The sequence below is a fragment of the Callospermophilus lateralis genome, chromosome 5, assembly GCF_048772815.1.
Source record: "Callospermophilus lateralis isolate mCalLat2 chromosome 5, mCalLat2.hap1, whole genome shotgun sequence".
Classification (NCBI taxonomy): domain Eukaryota; kingdom Metazoa; phylum Chordata; class Mammalia; order Rodentia; family Sciuridae; genus Callospermophilus; species Callospermophilus lateralis.
Window position 1 is genome coordinate 13,316,990 of NC_135309.1, and position 16,968 is coordinate 13,333,957.

Below are 16,968 nucleotides of genomic sequence, written 5' to 3' on the forward strand. Positions count from 1 at the left end.
AAAAAAAAAGGCCTGATGTAGCACCACCCAGACCCGAATCCTATAACCAGCTCTGCACGAACTCCCGCTGCGCCCTGGCCTCAGTTTTTCACTCCCAACTCCGCAAAAGCAAAACAGCCACCAAGTTGAGGCAGGACGAGAACAGAACACGCTTGCAATCTGTTGGCAGGGCCTGGTCTGGAGTCTCTAGTCAAGACAGGAAGGGCAGCAGGGCAGCAGTGCACCCCTGGAACCCTGGGAGGGAAGGGAGCCCTTGAGCCCTGGCAAGAGCGCTAGGAGCCCTGCAGGAGTGACGTCCCTCCCAGACGCACTGTGTGCTCGCTCCTCCTCAGGCCAGAGGGCCCTCGTCTGCCCCTGCTGTCGGGCTTAATCACATTCTCCAGGTAATGGCTCTGCTCCGCACACCCACTGCATGTGTGTGGATGACCCCGGAGCCCCCAGCTCGGCCTCCAGGGAGGAACCCAAAAGCTGACTCAGTCCTTTCTGCTCGAAGTTAATTTCTCCGGTGAGCTAGAGGCAGACCTTCGCAAGAGCAGTATGTGATTTTTTTCAGCTCGCATTTCCTAAAGTTCTTCCACCACGGAGATGGTTGGGACCAACGTAAACAGTCAACCCACGCATGTGCTCCACCCAAAGGGGCTCCATGACGCCGGGCAGGCCACGGCGTGGCCAGAGGCCTTTGGGGCCCTTTGCCCAGCACCCTGCTGTACACAAAGGCTGAACTTCGGCCTCTCTTCTCACCACAAACTCCTTCCTGGGGAGGGTCCACGCTTCTTCCCACTTGCACCACAAGGTATCTCCAGGGCCCCCAGGTGAAGAGGGGTTGAGCCAGAAGCGTGGTTTCAAATGCGACTTTTAAATCTGATGCCTCTGGAAGGGAGGCTGAGCTGCCTGCAGCAGCCATAAGAGAGGTTATTCCATGGTAGGAGGGGAACCGTGGAACCTTTTCCTCTCCCCCAGGAGCTAACAGCATGGATCTTAGCTTGGGTGTCCCTTGGTGAGGAGGGGATTTGAAATGCAGGTCCGAGAGAAGCACCATTTGGAAAAGGCAAGTGCTCTTAGGGACTGGCGGTCTCTAGCGCAGGAACTTCAAAGGCAGCAAAAGGTGACAGATACTTCAGTCACTCACCAGTTCCTGGTCACAGCTGGCAGCTCAGTGGGAGGGTGTGGGCAGAACAAGCAGTTTGGCCTCTGGACACAGAGCAAGTACCTGATGGCCTGACTCTTCCTGCACTGGCCCTTCCAGCACAAGGGGGCCCTGTCAAGTACACTCAAACTAACATCATGTGCACACCATGGGCAAGACATAGTCACAAATGCATCCTAGGCGTGCTTACGTGGCTGACCCTTGCAACATCCCTAGAGGAGGGGCGCTCATGCCCACTTTACTGAAGCAGCAGCAGTTCAGTACGTCTGAACGATGAAGTCACCCAGGTTACACCCCTGATGGAGAATTCGGATCACAGAAGTCTGGCTTCTGAATGTACGCTTAATCCAGAGAGGAATGGAAAACAGTGAAACTTTCCTTTTCTTTTTTGGAGGATGATGGGGTGGGACCCAGGACCACTCTCTTACTGAGCTACGTCCCTGCACTTTTGTTTTTCATCTTGAGAAAGGGTCTTAGGAAGTTTCCCCGAGGCCTCAATCTGTGATCCTCCTGCCTCAGCCTCCCTGGTTGCTGGGATTACCAGTGTGTCCCTGCACCCAGCTCTTTTCTTGTGGTGCGGGGGACTGGCATCAGGGTGTCACACACGCTAGGCAGGCGCTCTACCACTCAGCCACACTGCCAGCCCAGAACGGGAGCATTTTCAAGATGGTAACTGGGCACTCTCGTGGTGCCTCGTCTTGCTTGACAGTCTTACCAGTACCTGTCAAGCTGATGTCCTGACCCTTGGGTCCTTATTTAATTGCAACCCACAGAAACCCTGTTCAAAGTGCCTTAGAAAAACAGGGAGACTCTACTGCAGTTCATACTAAAGACAAAAGGCAAAGTTCAGCCTTGAGTCATGGCTGTCCCTGGGGATTTGGTTCCCCTTGGCTGTGTCCATTGCTGAGCCAATCCCCACAGTCATGGAGAGGAGGAGATGTGATTGGATGCCTGCACCCAGGTCACCCTCAAAACCCAATCTATGCCAACTGCGGGTGGGCAAGGCCACATGCAGAAAGACGGGGCTCCATTACCAGAAGGGAGAACGGACCTGGGCAGGGCCAGGGAAATGGTTCCATGACTTTGCCCCAGGGGAGGAGGTGGAGGGCCAGACCCCAGGTCTGTGTGTCTCTAGCAATGACAATACTAATAAACCTGCTTTCTTGGGTTGTCCTGGGGACTGGATGACAGATGGTGCCTCTGTTGCAGGCACGGAGCAGAAGCCCACTCAAAGTTTGCTGCCGTGAATTGAGTAAATGATCTCCATTCACAAAGGAATCATGAGGCCATACTATCAAATTCTGCTCCAGAAAAATCTAACATTCTTGGACATCTTAGTTCATTGTGTGTCGCTACAACTCCCTCTGCACTTGTGAGGAACTGAGGGTGATTTGGCTCATTGTTCTGGAGGCTGGGAAGCCCCAGAGCAAGTCGCCAGCATATGCTGGGCACCCAGCGGGGGCCTCCTGGCTGTGTCACAAGCGAGTGAGCTGCCGTGGGTCTCTCTTCCTTCCCAAAGTCCCACCTCCAGCAGAGACGCCCCCACTCTGCAGAAAGCGGCTTGCTCATCCCTGCGTGATGGTGGCACCCGCAACACAAACAAATTCCTCAAAAATGATTTGCTGATGTGCTCTAAATCAAGCTCAGAGACGGTGCCCGGGATTCAACACATCTTTGGTCCAGATTTAATAAAGGCACCCACACAGACATTCGCCGTTCGGATCTGAGTCGTCCTCCGGGAAACTGTCAGCAAGTAATTTGCTAAGACTAATGAGTGAGGGCTGGCAGAGGCGTTCAAAGACAGGGCCTGGTGGAGGCAGGAGGTAGAGGCGCTGCAGGCAGCCTCCTCGTGACCAGGCACAGTGGCCTCGGCTACATTCAAATGGAGGCCGAGTGACAGTAGCCATGGGGCCGTGCACAGGGCCCACAGGAGGTGTGAGGAGTCCCCAGTGAATGAGGGAAACTTCCCAGGCAGCTCTGAAAGGAAACCGAGGAGTCTAGTCCATAGAAGTGACCAGTAGATACACCATCTCTGGACACTGGCTGTTCCTGGAGTGGCCAACCGGGAGGCTGGCAGGTGGGGTGGACGAGGTACCTCCTTGCCTCCGTGTGTCCCTCTCTGCCTTTGATTCCGGACAGCACAGGCATGCGCTTCAGGGTGCATCACAGACACACAGAAGAGTGTGATTTCTATTGACACGAAGGCAGACTGATTCTATGTGCACACATCTGTATGCAAAAAGCTAAGGAACTCAAAGGACGACGCTTCCTGCTTCTTGGAAGGGAGAGATTGAAATGGGCGCAGATGGTTCAAGGGACTTTTATTTTTATCTGTGATTTGTTCATTAAAAACATCGGCTGGGGGCTGGGGTTGGGGCTCAGCGGTAGAGCGCTCGCCTAGCATGTACGAGGCCCTGGGTTCGAGCTTCAGCACCATATAAAATAGATAAAATAAAGGTATTATGTCCAATTACAACTTAATTTATTTTTTTAAAGAGAGAGTGAGAGAGAGAATTTTAATATTTATTTTTTAGTATTTGGCGGACACAACATCTTTGTCTGTATGTGGTGCTGAGGATCGAACCCGGGCCGCACGCATGCCAGGCGAGCATGCTACCACTTGAGCCACATCCCCAGCCCCATGACTGTATTTTTAAATGCTTTCCAAAACAAGATGGGCTGCTCAGCCCAGGCACGGTAGCTGCGTGGTGTATGTGTGTTCATGGAAAGGGAGGATGAGGGTCGAAGCCACTGTGTGTCCCTGAGACGGGGTCGGAGCCTGGGAGTGGAAAGAGCGTCCCTCTGATCTCTGCAGGGCCTCCTGCCCCTGGTGACCACGGGCAGAGAGAGGGAGCATAGCAGAAATCCTACAGGCAGTCACAGTAGGCAGAGGACCCAGAACAGACCTGCCACATGGCAGGGGTGGCCGCGGCCTGGCCTTCAGGGGAAGTGCCACCAGGCTTGGGGCCGCGGACCCTCTAGGATCCAGAGCAGGCAGGGCGGACCTGAGGGATGTGGAGTTTCCTTTGCCCTGGCTCTGGGGTGGCAGAACAGGCTGCTGCCGTCGAGAGAATGCTTCACACCCACCGTCCAAGGACACTTATTTTGATTATTAGCCTTGTCAAAAATGGTGCCAAAATGTATAAACAGACCGATTTCTGGGATTGTTTCAATCTGATATTAAACTCTTTGCTCTCTTGGCCTTGAGGGGCTTCCAGGGGGGCTATTGAAGTCGGGTCCAACACAGCCACCCTGGATTTCGGCCTCAGCGCTGGCCTGGCTCAGCCTCTGGAGCTCCTGGTGCTGACGCGGGGGGGGGGGGGGACGAGGGGGGCAGGGGGGGCCCCCGCGATGGTCTGGGCGGGCTGGGGAGGGGCCGGGGCTCTCTGCTTAGCTCTCTACTGAGGCCCCACGAAGAGAGGGGACCTTGTAAGGAGAACTTGTACCAGTGCCAGCTTCGACGCCACCATCGCCCTGGACTTCCACTTACTCTGCCTCAGGAATCCGCTCCTGGGAAGGTCTCTTAGGTCCATTTCTAAGGCCACGGTCGGAGCTCTGTGTGGGACTCTTGCCGCTGCCTGTGGCTGGTCTCTGGCCTCTGCTTAACGTCGCTTTTCAGTGTGTCCCCCACACTGCCCTGGGATATCCTCCAGCCATTCAAACCCAGTCACACCACACCCCAGTTTGAAGCAGTTGATAATGGAATCCAATCAGGGCTTGAGTCCCGTACAGAGAGGTGGCAGCCGCATGGCCCGAGACCTGCACCTCCCACAGATCCTGCGCCACCTGTCAAATGCTGGCCTTCAGGGGGCTCAGTATACGAATCAGTTCTCATCATCTGCATTGCTAGGACCTGTCACCCAAATTTCAACTTATTTTGAAAAATCCCGAGCCCTGGGCACACAGGGCAGCATCCTGGGATGGCCAATGGTGTCCCAAGCCCCTTGGCCACGGCACCTTCAGCTCACACCTGGTCTCCAGAGCGCCCTGCTGCCCTGGGAGCGGAGCCCCCTGCAGGTGTTCACCTGCGCTGCTGCCGGCCCCGTGGGCCCTGGTGTCTCTGTCTTGGTCCACGTGGCTCCTGGCCTTTCCTCATGTTCTTCCCCAACCCTTCTTCCTGAGCACCCGGAGTCACTCATTCTTTCCTGTCCCCAGAGGGCTGTCTGCTCTCTTCTCCTCCCACGTCTCCCTCCCGCTGTGCTGGAAGGTTCTCTTCCCTCCTAGACTTGCGCTCTTTGAGGCCAGGAGTGATGCTGTCGATCATTCTACAGATACACGTGAGAGTTCCTGGGGGGACAGGCGGGCCCCTGATGCAGGCACTGGGGCGTGAACAAAACGGTCCTGTTGTCCCGGAGCTTATGTTCTGGTGGGGGGACATCAAAAGGCAAACAGATTTGTATGAAGGAGACTTAAGGTATGTTGATAGCAAAATAAGGAGGTATAATAAAGAATGGCATGAAAACAAGGAGGGCGTTCATTCCCCCGGGGGGGCGGGGTAGGTCGGGGACACCTCCTCTAGGCGGCGACTTACAAGAGGGAGCCAGCCCCTGGAAGGCCGGGCGCTTCAGTGTTGGCACAAAGCAGACATCAGGAAATGTTTGTGGAATAAGTGAGCAGCTGTGTGAAAGACCCGCCCCACTCCACGGAAATATGGTCACCTCATGCAATTGCATAATGCACTGTGAAGGGATCTCCCCGCTCCATGGGCTGGGCCCCCCAAGAGTCTGCTCTGGCTGGAATATGGCTTGTCCCTTGTAGAGCTGGCTGAATTTGGTCCCCAATGGAACCGTGCTGGGGGGCAGTGGGACCCGTAAGAGGGGACTAGTGACTAGAGACTCCTGGGGCTTCACTGGGCTGGATGAGGGGTTATGAAAGGCCAAGGCTAGCCCTTGGGTTCCACCCCTCCTGCCTGTGCTCACTGGCCCTTCACTATCCCACACGACCTGACACAGCAGGAGACCCTTACCAGAGGTGGCCAGTGCCCCGTTCATGGACTTCAGTCTCTGAAACTGTGAGCAACATAACCTTCTATTCTCTACAAGTTACTCAGCCTCAGGCGCTCTGTGACAGCAAGAGAAAAGGACAAGGGTTCCCAGCTCCATGTGCAGAGAGCTGAGACAGGGGGTCTATTTCTTTGCTCTTGTGGGTCACGAAATGTGCAGTCCCACGTCACTTAGGGTTGCTTTTCCCTGCAGGAATCACAGAAATTCACTACCAGTGGGGTAAGTTGCAAATATATTTATTGATCACTTACTATGGGCTATTTTTTTTTTTTTTCAGAACTAGGGATTGATCCCAGCACCTTGCACATGCTAGGAAAGTGCTCTACCCCTGAGCTACATGCCCCGCCCTTTTAAAATTTTACTTTAGGCTGGGTTCTCACTAAGTTGCCTGCAATGGCCTTAGACGTGTGATCTTCTTGCCTCAGCCTCTGAGCAGCTGGGACTAAAGGCCTGTGTCCCCTCCCACCCTGGGAAATATTCTTAACCTTTTTCATACCGTGGAAGTTTTATGAAGCCAAGAATTCTTTTTGGAAAAAAAGAAATTTTAGGCTAAAACGAGACATATACAATCACAAAGGAGACCCATTATGTTGAAGTTGATTCACCCGCGTATTGAAAAACAAACATGTGCCATTGTAGACATGTGTTTTTTTTTTCAATTCACTAAATTAGCAGAAGCCCACCAGCCCCTCTAACTCTGTGGAGGTGGTGACCGTAAAGGGCGCGTCAGGACATGTACCCCGACCGAGGTGGGCTATGGGATTGTCCAGTATTTCTACTGGCAGCTGAGGAGGGCAGAGCAGCGCCCCTAGGATGTCCCCACCCCAGTCCCCAACACCGTGACTGTTCCTTCCCATGGCTGAAGGGACTTTGCAGAGGTGACTTGGCATAAACGCTTACTATGCATGTCACAGTAAGTTATAAGGAGGCTTGATTCTCAGTGTGGCAGAGTTGAGAGGAGCTGAGACCTTTAGGAGTGGGGTCAGTGGGAAGTCTTCCAAAAGAGATTAACATAGGTCTCTTGGGACTCCAGTCTTGCTCTTGCTTCCTGTCTCACCCTGTGATCTCTCCCTCTGACACAATCCTGCCATTGTGATGTCATCTGCCATCTGATACTCATCACAGCCCAGCCAATGCAAGGGCCACACCCTCGAACCTACAAACTGTGAGCTAAATAAACCTCTTTTCTTTATAATGTACCTGGCCTCAGGTATTTTGTTATAGCAACCGAAAACAGACTAATAAAGGGAGAGGATCCTGGATTTGAGGTGGGCCCAGAGTCAACCCAGGATCTTAATAAAGAAAAGAGAAAGAGCTGTGATAACAGAAGCAAGGCCTGAGCGATACAGGATCAGAGGCCCAAGGAGCATGGCGAGTTTTCAGAAGCTGGAAAAGGCAAGGAACTTATATCAAATGAATGGGAACATCGGGCTGAGGAAATTTCCTAGCAAAGCGTTGAAGGTGCATTCGGGTTTCCTCTTGATGCGTACAGGGAAACGTGGCAGGAAATAGGTGGAGGGAAGAATTGTTAAGCCAAAAGAGAAACAAGGACTTGGTGATCTGGGAAACCCACGACTTATCCAGACGTCGAGTGTCCTATCAAAAGATGCTAAAGTTAGAAGATTCACCGTTGAGAAAGCACACTCTGGAGGGAAGGCCGGGGTGTGTCTCACCTTTCACCAACACCTCAGTGGATCAAGATTCAGAGTGTTCAGTCTCAGATGTTTATTTTTATTTTTTATTTTTTTTTGTTTTTTAAAATGATGGTGTGTCTTTTTTTTTTTTTTTTTTTAAGAGAGAGAGAGAGAGAGAGAGAATTTTTTAATGTTTATTTTTTAGTTTTTGGCGGACACAACATCTTTGTTTGTATGTGGTGCTGAGGATCGAACCCGGGCCGCACGCATGCCAGGCGAGCGCGCTACCGCTTGAGCCACATCCCCAGCCCAGTCTCAGATGTTTAAAAACACTGCCTTGGTGGTCCCTGGTCATCAGAGCAGAAGCCTGGAATACAGAGGAACCAGGGTCTGTGGAGGGGCCTCTTGTGGAATGAGTGAGTCCCAGTGACGTGCAGGCACCTTTTACATCTGCAGAAGTTCTTTGAGCTTGGAGTCCAAGAGGAAGGCAGGCTGCCATCACCCGTGTTCTGCTCACGGGGAACCCGCTCGTGAAGCTACCCAGCTGCAGACACCATCTCTCAGGAAGACAGAAGATGGTTCCCCAGGCAGCTCAAGCTCAGAGGCTCAGTCAAGAGCCACCAGGGACCCTTCCCAGGCCTTGTGACCTCGGTTTCCCAACTAGATTTCAAAATTGCTGGGGACTGGAGATTCATGGTTCTCCCGCATTTTCTCTTCTTTGAACAGGAATGCCAATAACTGCTATCCCATGCCTAACGCATTGCATTTTAGAAAAAGATAACTTGTTTTCTAGCCCCACAAGTCCAGAGATGGACAGGAATTTTGCCCCAGGACGGCTCTTACCCAGAGCCTCACCCCGTATCTGATTCTGATAATAGGAATTGAGAGCTTTGATCCTGGTGAAACTTGGATGAGGTTTTGAACTCTGAGTTGATGCAGTAATGGGTTGGGACATTCATCAATACTGGAATGGGCCAAATGCACGTGGGTCAGAGGTGAATCTTTGAAGGCTGGGGGGCAGACAGGATAGCAGCTCCAGCCTCTGCTAATGCTATCATGAATCGTCGCATATATTCATAATTGCAGAAAATACATTTCAGTCAGCTGTTTGTGAAAATAACGATGTATTTATTTTTTTTCCCCAACCCATTTCACAAGCCCCTATGTTAGGAATACTTGACAAGGAGGCTGGGGGAGGAGTTCAGTGGTGAAGCTACCGCTTAGCGTGTATAGGCCGAGTTCAATCCCTAGCCCCAAACCACAAGCAAAATAAAAAACAAACCAAAACAAAAACGAATAAACAAACAAACCAAACCAGGAAACAAAAACCAACTAACCAACTCCCCCTCAAACTGGAGTGAGGGAGGCTGATGGGAAGAGGCTGGTGGGGAGAGGCTGGTGGGAAGAGGCTGGTGGGGAGAGGCTGGTGGGGAGTCCTTGGTCCCAGTTAACCATATCAGAAGTGGCTTAGTGTCTCACCTCTCCACTGCCTCATCCTGAGGAGTGGCTGAAATGTCCCTCGTGCCATGAATGGTGGCCACAGCTCCAAGCCTCATAACCTCACCCCAGCCTCCCAAGCTGGACCCAGAGAAGAAGGAGGACAGGGAGAGGAAAGGGCCCCTCAGAGCTGCTCTGAGTCCCCCCAGGTGTGACGCCTCCCTGGAGTCCCCGCAGACCTCCTGGGCCTCATGGTCACACGGCCACCTGGTGTGTGATCGCCTACAGAGGGACTCTAGATGCCACGATTGGCTTAGGCCATGGTCAGTGGGCATTTCTGGTCAAGGGCAAGACAGTGGGTATCCCGGGCTTTGGGCCCCACGCCTTGTGCGGTGACGACCTAACTCTGCTGCAGTAGCAGGACAGCTGCCAGGGGACACGTGGAGAGACAGCTGTGGCCGGGGCCATCCAACTCTGGATATGTCCTCACCTTTGATTCCAATTTTATTTATTTTTTGGTGCTAGGAATTGAACCCAGAGCCTTCCACATGCATGTGCTCTACAAATTACACCCCCGCCTCAGTTAAACTTAAATGTCAAATAAATAGCAAATGATTTTTTGTTGTTGTTTGTTTGTTTTTGGTACCGGGGATCGAACTCAGGGGCACTCAACCACTGAGCCACATCCCCAGACCTATTTTGTGTTTTATTTAGAGACAGGGTCTCACTGAGTTGCTTAGTGCCTCACCTTTGCTGAGGCTGGCTTTGAACTTGTGATCCTCCTGCCTCAGCCTCCTGAGCTGCTGGGATTTCAGGTGCGAGTCACCACACCCAGCAATTTTTTTTTTTTTTCAGTATAAGTCTATCTTGTGCAATATTTGGGACATACTTATACTAAAAATGCAAAAGACGGAAGCAGTCTTCTTGTCCCCATGATGTTGAGCTGGGGGTGCTCAGGAGGCTGAGGCCTGGCAAGGGGAATGGGTACACTCAAGGTCACCTACTCAAGGTCACAGTTAACCACATCAGAAGAAAGCAGGCTTTTCCCCTCCAGGTCTGACTGGGACAGCGGGTCACCCTGACAAACTTATCGACGTGGAAATTTAAATTTCATGCAGTTATTATTTCACAATAGCTTTTTTGATTTTAATCTTTAGATATACCTCCATGAACATACGTGTGTGCGCGCGCACAGGTAGGCGTACGAGTGAACACTTTTTCCCTTCTCTGGCTGTGCAGAGAATAGGCATTGGGCCAATTTTGGCCTGTAGTCAGTCCTTTGTTGACTCTTGGCTTAGACCACCCATGATTTACCCCCCGGGGATGGGCATATTGCTACTCAAACAAAACTAGCCTTCTGTGAACAAGGAAGGCCGGGTGGCTCGGGTGTCTGCTGCAGGCCCACCACCACCGTCCTATGGAAGAACCGGTGCCTTGCATTCTGCAAACCGCCGCTGGCCAGGGGTCCTCAGCCTTCCCCTCCCCAGCATCTCGGTGGCCTTTCGAGTTTTCGTTTCCCTCACAAACTGTTCAAACAACCTGGGGTGCTCTAGACCTGGAGGGGAAAAGCCTGACTTTCTTCTGATGTGGTCACTGTGACCTTGAGTGCACCCATTCCTCTCGCTGGGCCTCTGCCTCCGGAGCACCCCCAGCTCAACCTCACGGGGACAAGAAGTCTGCTTTGGTCTTTGTGGCTTTCCCCGTTCATGTCGTATGGTTGATGGGGGCATCTCACCTGGACGGTGGGGACCCCATAATGGACGGCTATTTTCTACTCGCTGGGAGGGGACACTGAAAGCAAGCAGCGGCCTCTTCCCTGCCCCCTCCATGTCTGATCCGCCCCCCCACCCCCACCCGGAAGGCCCAAAGGGAAAGAGTCTCACATTCTAGGAAAGCATGGATCCTACGGTCGGGCTCATAAACTCCCAACCGAACAGTCCAGAGGGTGCCTGTGTCTCGGTGGTTCCGACCCAATTAGGACAAATTATCATTTCTCAGGCTTGATGAGTCTCAGGGAAGCCTCACACCGTCAGCCAAACCACACAGGCTTCGTATCCCTTCAGCTTTTCCATCAGCAACTTCTATGATCAGATTTAGAAACTGGTTGTAAAAAACTGGCTTCAGACCCCAACTTGCCAATACCAGATAATTTCGTTCTTTCCTGTCCAAAAATCTAGAAGAATTCCCCCCTAGGCTGTCTAAAGAGAGAGAGAGAGAGAGAGAGAGAGAGAGAGAGATGCTGGATTTCCTGGCTCTTGAAAGTCTCAGTCTCTTCTAAGTGACTGGGGTCATTCCACCGGGACCCAGAGGAGGTAAATGAAGGGGAACACTCAAGCCACCTGGGTCGACTCTCTTTGGTCTGTTTTGAGTTCCTACTTGGGTTCGGCCTGGGGATCAGGTCCAGGGCCTTGCCCATGCACAGCGAGAGCGTTCCCCCCTGGGACTCCACCTCCAACGCCTCTCTTCTGAGTTTTGAGACAAAAGTTTTGAGATGGACATCTGGGGAGTTAACAGCCTCAGAAGAAAGGCCTCTTGCAGCTGGTCCACAGAACAGTTTGTGGAGTTGGGAAATCTCGCCTTTGCTGACCCTACAGGAGCAGGGTGTCCTGTGTGCAGGTGGGCCTGACCACGATGCCAAGGGGTTCAACAACCCGGTATGCTCTGCCCCACCCCACCCCCTTCAGCCTGGTGACCCCGGAGGCACATAGAGTCCCAAGCACTCAGGGCCTGCTGGGTGCCTGGACCTGAACTCATGGCTCCTTCCCAGGGTGCACTTCAAGGGAAAGAGAAGAGTGCTGAAGTGTCAGGCTGCTACTTGTTCCTCCTCAGAGAGCACCTTCTCCACCGACAATTACCACATCATCATAAACACTCGGGAGAGACATGATGTAAAAATGAAATTACTGAAAAACATTTTTGGACTAACACTTGGCTTTATATAAACTCACAGACAATCCTATAAGGCACTCAAGCAGATTATGGGTTTGAGCAAAGCTGGAAAATTACTGCCATTATATTGTTATTATTAACACCTTGTAATTAGCCCTCAGGAATCCCAAAGTTCTCTTTCTTGATTTGGCTTTAATGAAGGAAAATTGCTACCTTTGCAAGTTGGATGGCGCCCGTTCTGATTAACCTTAAGTACACAGGACTATTATTTTGAAAATGTTTGCTGTCATGTGAATATTAGCCTTACATACAGCCGGTGGGGGTGGGGCGGCCTCTCCCCCTCCCTCAAAGGCAGATGACTCACTGGCTGACTTCAGCTGTGGTCCTTACTTGGAAGATCAGGAATGCAAGCCCTGCTGAGGCCGGGACCGCAGTTCCTTGGCCTCCCGAGCTGGGTCTGCAGGACTTGGGGACTGGCTTTCCTACCTGATTGTCAGAGGTGGTTTTTACCATCACGTCGAAAGTGACCCATGGGGATGAGATCACACGGGGAGTTAGCACCTCCTGCAATAAACCCGATTTGATTTGCACAGCCCAGAGCTCTGCAGAAGGCCCTTCAGGAGCCGCACGGGCTCCGTGTCTGCAGAGAGACGCGCCTGCGTGCCGACGGTCCCTCCACCCATCCCTCCACTCCCCTCCCTCCCTCTGCGCGGTTTTCATTACCTTCTCTGGGAAAACCATACATTAAAGAGAACTCGTTTGATCTTATCTATAATTAATTTGTATTTTGATAATATAGAGGAGGGATTTTACACGTGATGACTTACCTGCTCATTATTTTCCTCTTTTGAACTCTTGTGACCGCTTCCTCGCTCCAGCCCAAGCACGGCGGATTGACATTTTCCCCGCCCGCCTTCCAGGAAGGGGAAGGTGCTGCCTCTCACAGAGAGACAAATTGCTTCAAATAATGACTTTGTGCGAAATTAGTCATACATAATTGAAAATTCTATAGACGGATACCAGGTAACTGGAGACGATCAGTCCGCACAGGCTTGGGGCTGTCCTCCGTGGAAGCTGCTGGGGCTTACCTAGACCTGGGCGGTGGGCTCAGACCCTTGTTCCTATGTGTGTTCCCCCCCCCCCTCCCCGTTTCCCAGTGGAGAGGGGAAAGCCTACAGGGGGAGAGGGGATAACGACATGCACGTCGAGTACAATAACAATAACAGTAATAGTAGCAGAAACGATGCCTCTAAGCATTGCGAGGAGTCCGGGTGCCAGACCTCTCACCCCTGCTCCACACTGGCGCTCACCTAGCAGCAGTCCGACCCTTGCCTGTGTTACAGGAGCCAAAGCCTAGAAACCGCCCTGCCCATTGGACACTGTGCGCACCTCCCCACCGCCACTTTGTGAAACGCGTTGGGGTAAATGTCGCAGCTTTCTGTGTGATATTGGTGGCTTCTCTGCGCTTTTGCTTGAGAGGAGCTGTCCGGCACAGCGAACAGAACAGACCCGGGATTGAATCCCACCCTGGCTCCTGAATCGGTGGGGCAACTTGGAGCAAGAGCAGCTTGCAGGGTTCCCGTGGGCCTCAATGGGAGGCAGACCGAATGACAGGTAACTGGAGGCAGCACCTGTAGGCATAGAGTAGGCGCCCCCTGTATGCATTTCCTCCTCGACCCCAGCAGGTTTAGTGAACTGCACAAAAGTCTGAGTCGCCCCGTGGGGCGGAGCCTAGGGAGGCTGAGGCAGGAGGATTGAAAGTTCAAAACCAGCCTCAGCAACATAGTGAGACCCTGTCTCAAAAAGAAAAAAAAAAAAAAAAGGCTAGGGATGTGGCTCAGTGGTTAAGTGCCTTTGGGTTGAATCCCTGGTACAAAAAAAAAAAAAAAAAAAAAAAAAAGAACCAAAAAACCACCAGCCTGTGCGAAGTCTTTGTTCCCGGCTACTGTGCCATTTAATCTCCTGGTCTCAGTTTCTCTCATGTGTAATGGGGATAATAAGGCCTGACAGCTGCCCATCTGTCAGGATGAGAAGAGGATTAATGAGCTAATGTTTATACAGGGCTTTGAGATCTCCCTCTGAAAATCTCTTCAGATGTATTTTTATTGGCATATTAAGACTTCTATCATCTGTGGGAAAAAAAATTCAAATAGGAAAACATAATCATAATTCAAAGGAGCTAATGAGGATATTATGCGTATAAATTCACCACCTCAATTGCTTGTTTATGGAGTCATTTCAGAGGGTGAGGAGCAAGCCTGTTCTGGCCCCGAGTGTGCGCAGGGCCTGGACCCCATTCAAGTGTCATTACCCTCTTCAGTGCTGCTGTGCGGCTCCTGGTTCAAAGCTGCTGTGCCCCGGAAGTAGGGACAAGAACCCCAGCTGGGAACCAGGTGCGAATCGGCTGCGGGAGGGGATCAGGCCTTTTTAAATCTTCCGAGGGCAGTCTTTTGCAAATTGATGAGTGTTATGAACAGGCGAGAGGAGTTGTGCCCTGCTAGAAAGCTGTAGTCAGTGTGGGATAATAAAGCGACTCAGGAATCTGAAAGGTCTGGATGGGTGGACTTATACCCTGAACTTTTAAACATCTGCACCCCCCAGGAGGCTGAAAGGTACTGCTTTTCCTAATCTCCATTCTTCCAACCCCACAGGAGTCTCAATACACCGATACAGTGCTCACCTGTTTTATGGACTCTTGCACATCCCTGCCTTATGCATAGAGAACAAATCTGGTCCTCCCCTCCCTACGCTGAGCCCCCTCCCCTTGGAGGGAGACACCAACCCCTGGAGCAGGCACGCCTGAGCACAAAATGAGGTGATAGGAGCCAAAGTCCTGAGTTGGCCTCAACTTTATTATCATAACCATTTCCCCACTGGGCACTATTTCCTATAGGGGAATCTTGGAAGGAGTCTAAAAATTCAAAAACAAGGACTTGGCTGAATAAGTGACGGTGTGGTCATGAAATGGAACGCTCTGCCCAGTGTGTGTATTCACGCGCATGTTGGTTCAACACACCTTCTGGAGGCCAGTTAAGGAAAGCTGTGAGCTCCACCACGGTTCAGCTGGGAAGCACCGGAGCTGCACCTGCCTGCGTCACTACTGAGCTGCAGGATTCGAAGGGGTTCTTCCCCTTCCTGTGTCCATCCATCCTCCTCCTCCCTCCTTTCTCTTTTAGCTTAACCTGTGTTTTTTTTTTTTTTTTTCTAGTTTTTCTAAAAGGAAATGTAGAAATGCAAACTTAGGGAAATTTAAAGACTCAGAACAAGCCCTGCACCTGGATTTCTAGAAAGCGGGTGGGACTCAACAGGGTAGAACAGGCCTTCCATCTGCGGAGTGCCCAGAGGCCCCTGTTGCTCACTGGAGGCCAGCAGCTGCCCACTCAGCCTCCCTGATGTTGTGCCGTCAGGATCTCCCTTGAGGCCAGGGCTCAGGACCCCTGGCTCACCCCTTAGCCCCAGGAGGCAGTCACTTTCTGCCAACCCATTGCTCTCGGGTCCTGTGAGCATTTCTGGTGAGGCAAGTCAATCAATGAAGGAGGGCTGCGTTGGCCTGGGTCGTCTCCGTGCAGACCCAGCGAGGCCACAGAAGGGTGAGAGCCAGGCCAGCTCAGCACAGTCCTGTGAAGAGCCACGTCTGTGAGGTCGTCTTACTGTTTCTTCAGATGGGTGGGGACATTGCAGTCGGCTGTCTGGATGTTCACTGAATGCAGTGAAGGACAGTGGTGCTCCACGGGCCAGGTGGCATGCGGGGCCTGGTGAACATGAGCATTTCCAAGTGAACTGTCAGGCTGCTGGGCCCCCGCTGATCAGGATGCCTGCAGAAGCCCCACAGGGCTGGTGGCCACAGAATGAGCGCTGCATATGAAAAAGTTGTTGGAAGAATTTAACCGTAGAAACTTCCCTTCCAGAAACGTTATTCTTCTCACTATCGAAGAGGAACAATTAAGGGACTCATTCTGTTTTCCTTCTTGACTTGACTTTGTCCTTTTTTGGGGCTTCAAACTTGCTGTCGATTCTACCCAAGTCCCCAGATGATTTGCTGTCTCTGCTCACCCCCGCTCCATCATCACTTTTCCGAGGATCATCCTGCCCCTCCCCCGTGGGTCAGGCCCCTGTTAGCTATTCTCAGAACTTACTCATTTCCCTCCCCCTCCTTGGGCCCTTATCAGAGTCATAATGATATAGTTATACGTGCAATTATTTAATGATATTAATAACTAGCACTTAATGAGTACTTACTAAGAACCCAGCTCTGGGCTGACTGCTTTAATCCCAAATTCATCATCCTTTAATCCTCATGACAATATATGAAGCATTATTATGATCATTGTCGTTTACAGAAGAGGAAACCAAGGCTCAGATGAGTTACTTAATTAGGCCCAAGCTGCAGGACCAGTTGGTGGCAGGGTCAGGATCACCCTCCAGGCTGCCTGCTCCCAGAAACCCATTTGGGAGCCACGGTAGCAGACCGTCATCGGCACATCAAGAAATTAGGAGCTTCTGCATGGAAATACAGATGCTGGGTTTCTCTGGGAGAAGTGAAGATGTGGCAACATCAGGTCCCATCTTCTCATGACCGCAAATGCTGAGTGGCTACTGTCCCTTTGGATAGGACACACACTCTCCAGATTGCCAGCTCCGACCTATGCCCCTCTACTGCAGGCCTTGGAGTCTGCAATCCAGGGAATGCTGCTGCTTCCATCATTTATTGAATATTTGTTCTCCCTGACAGGCACCTTCACGCTTCAGTGGGGGAGGGGCATGCACAGGGCAGGCGCTAAGCTCCCGACGTCAACAGTGCAGCCAAGGCTCAGCCTGGTGTTTGCTGGATTGAGGGCAATGCCAGGCTTACCCAATT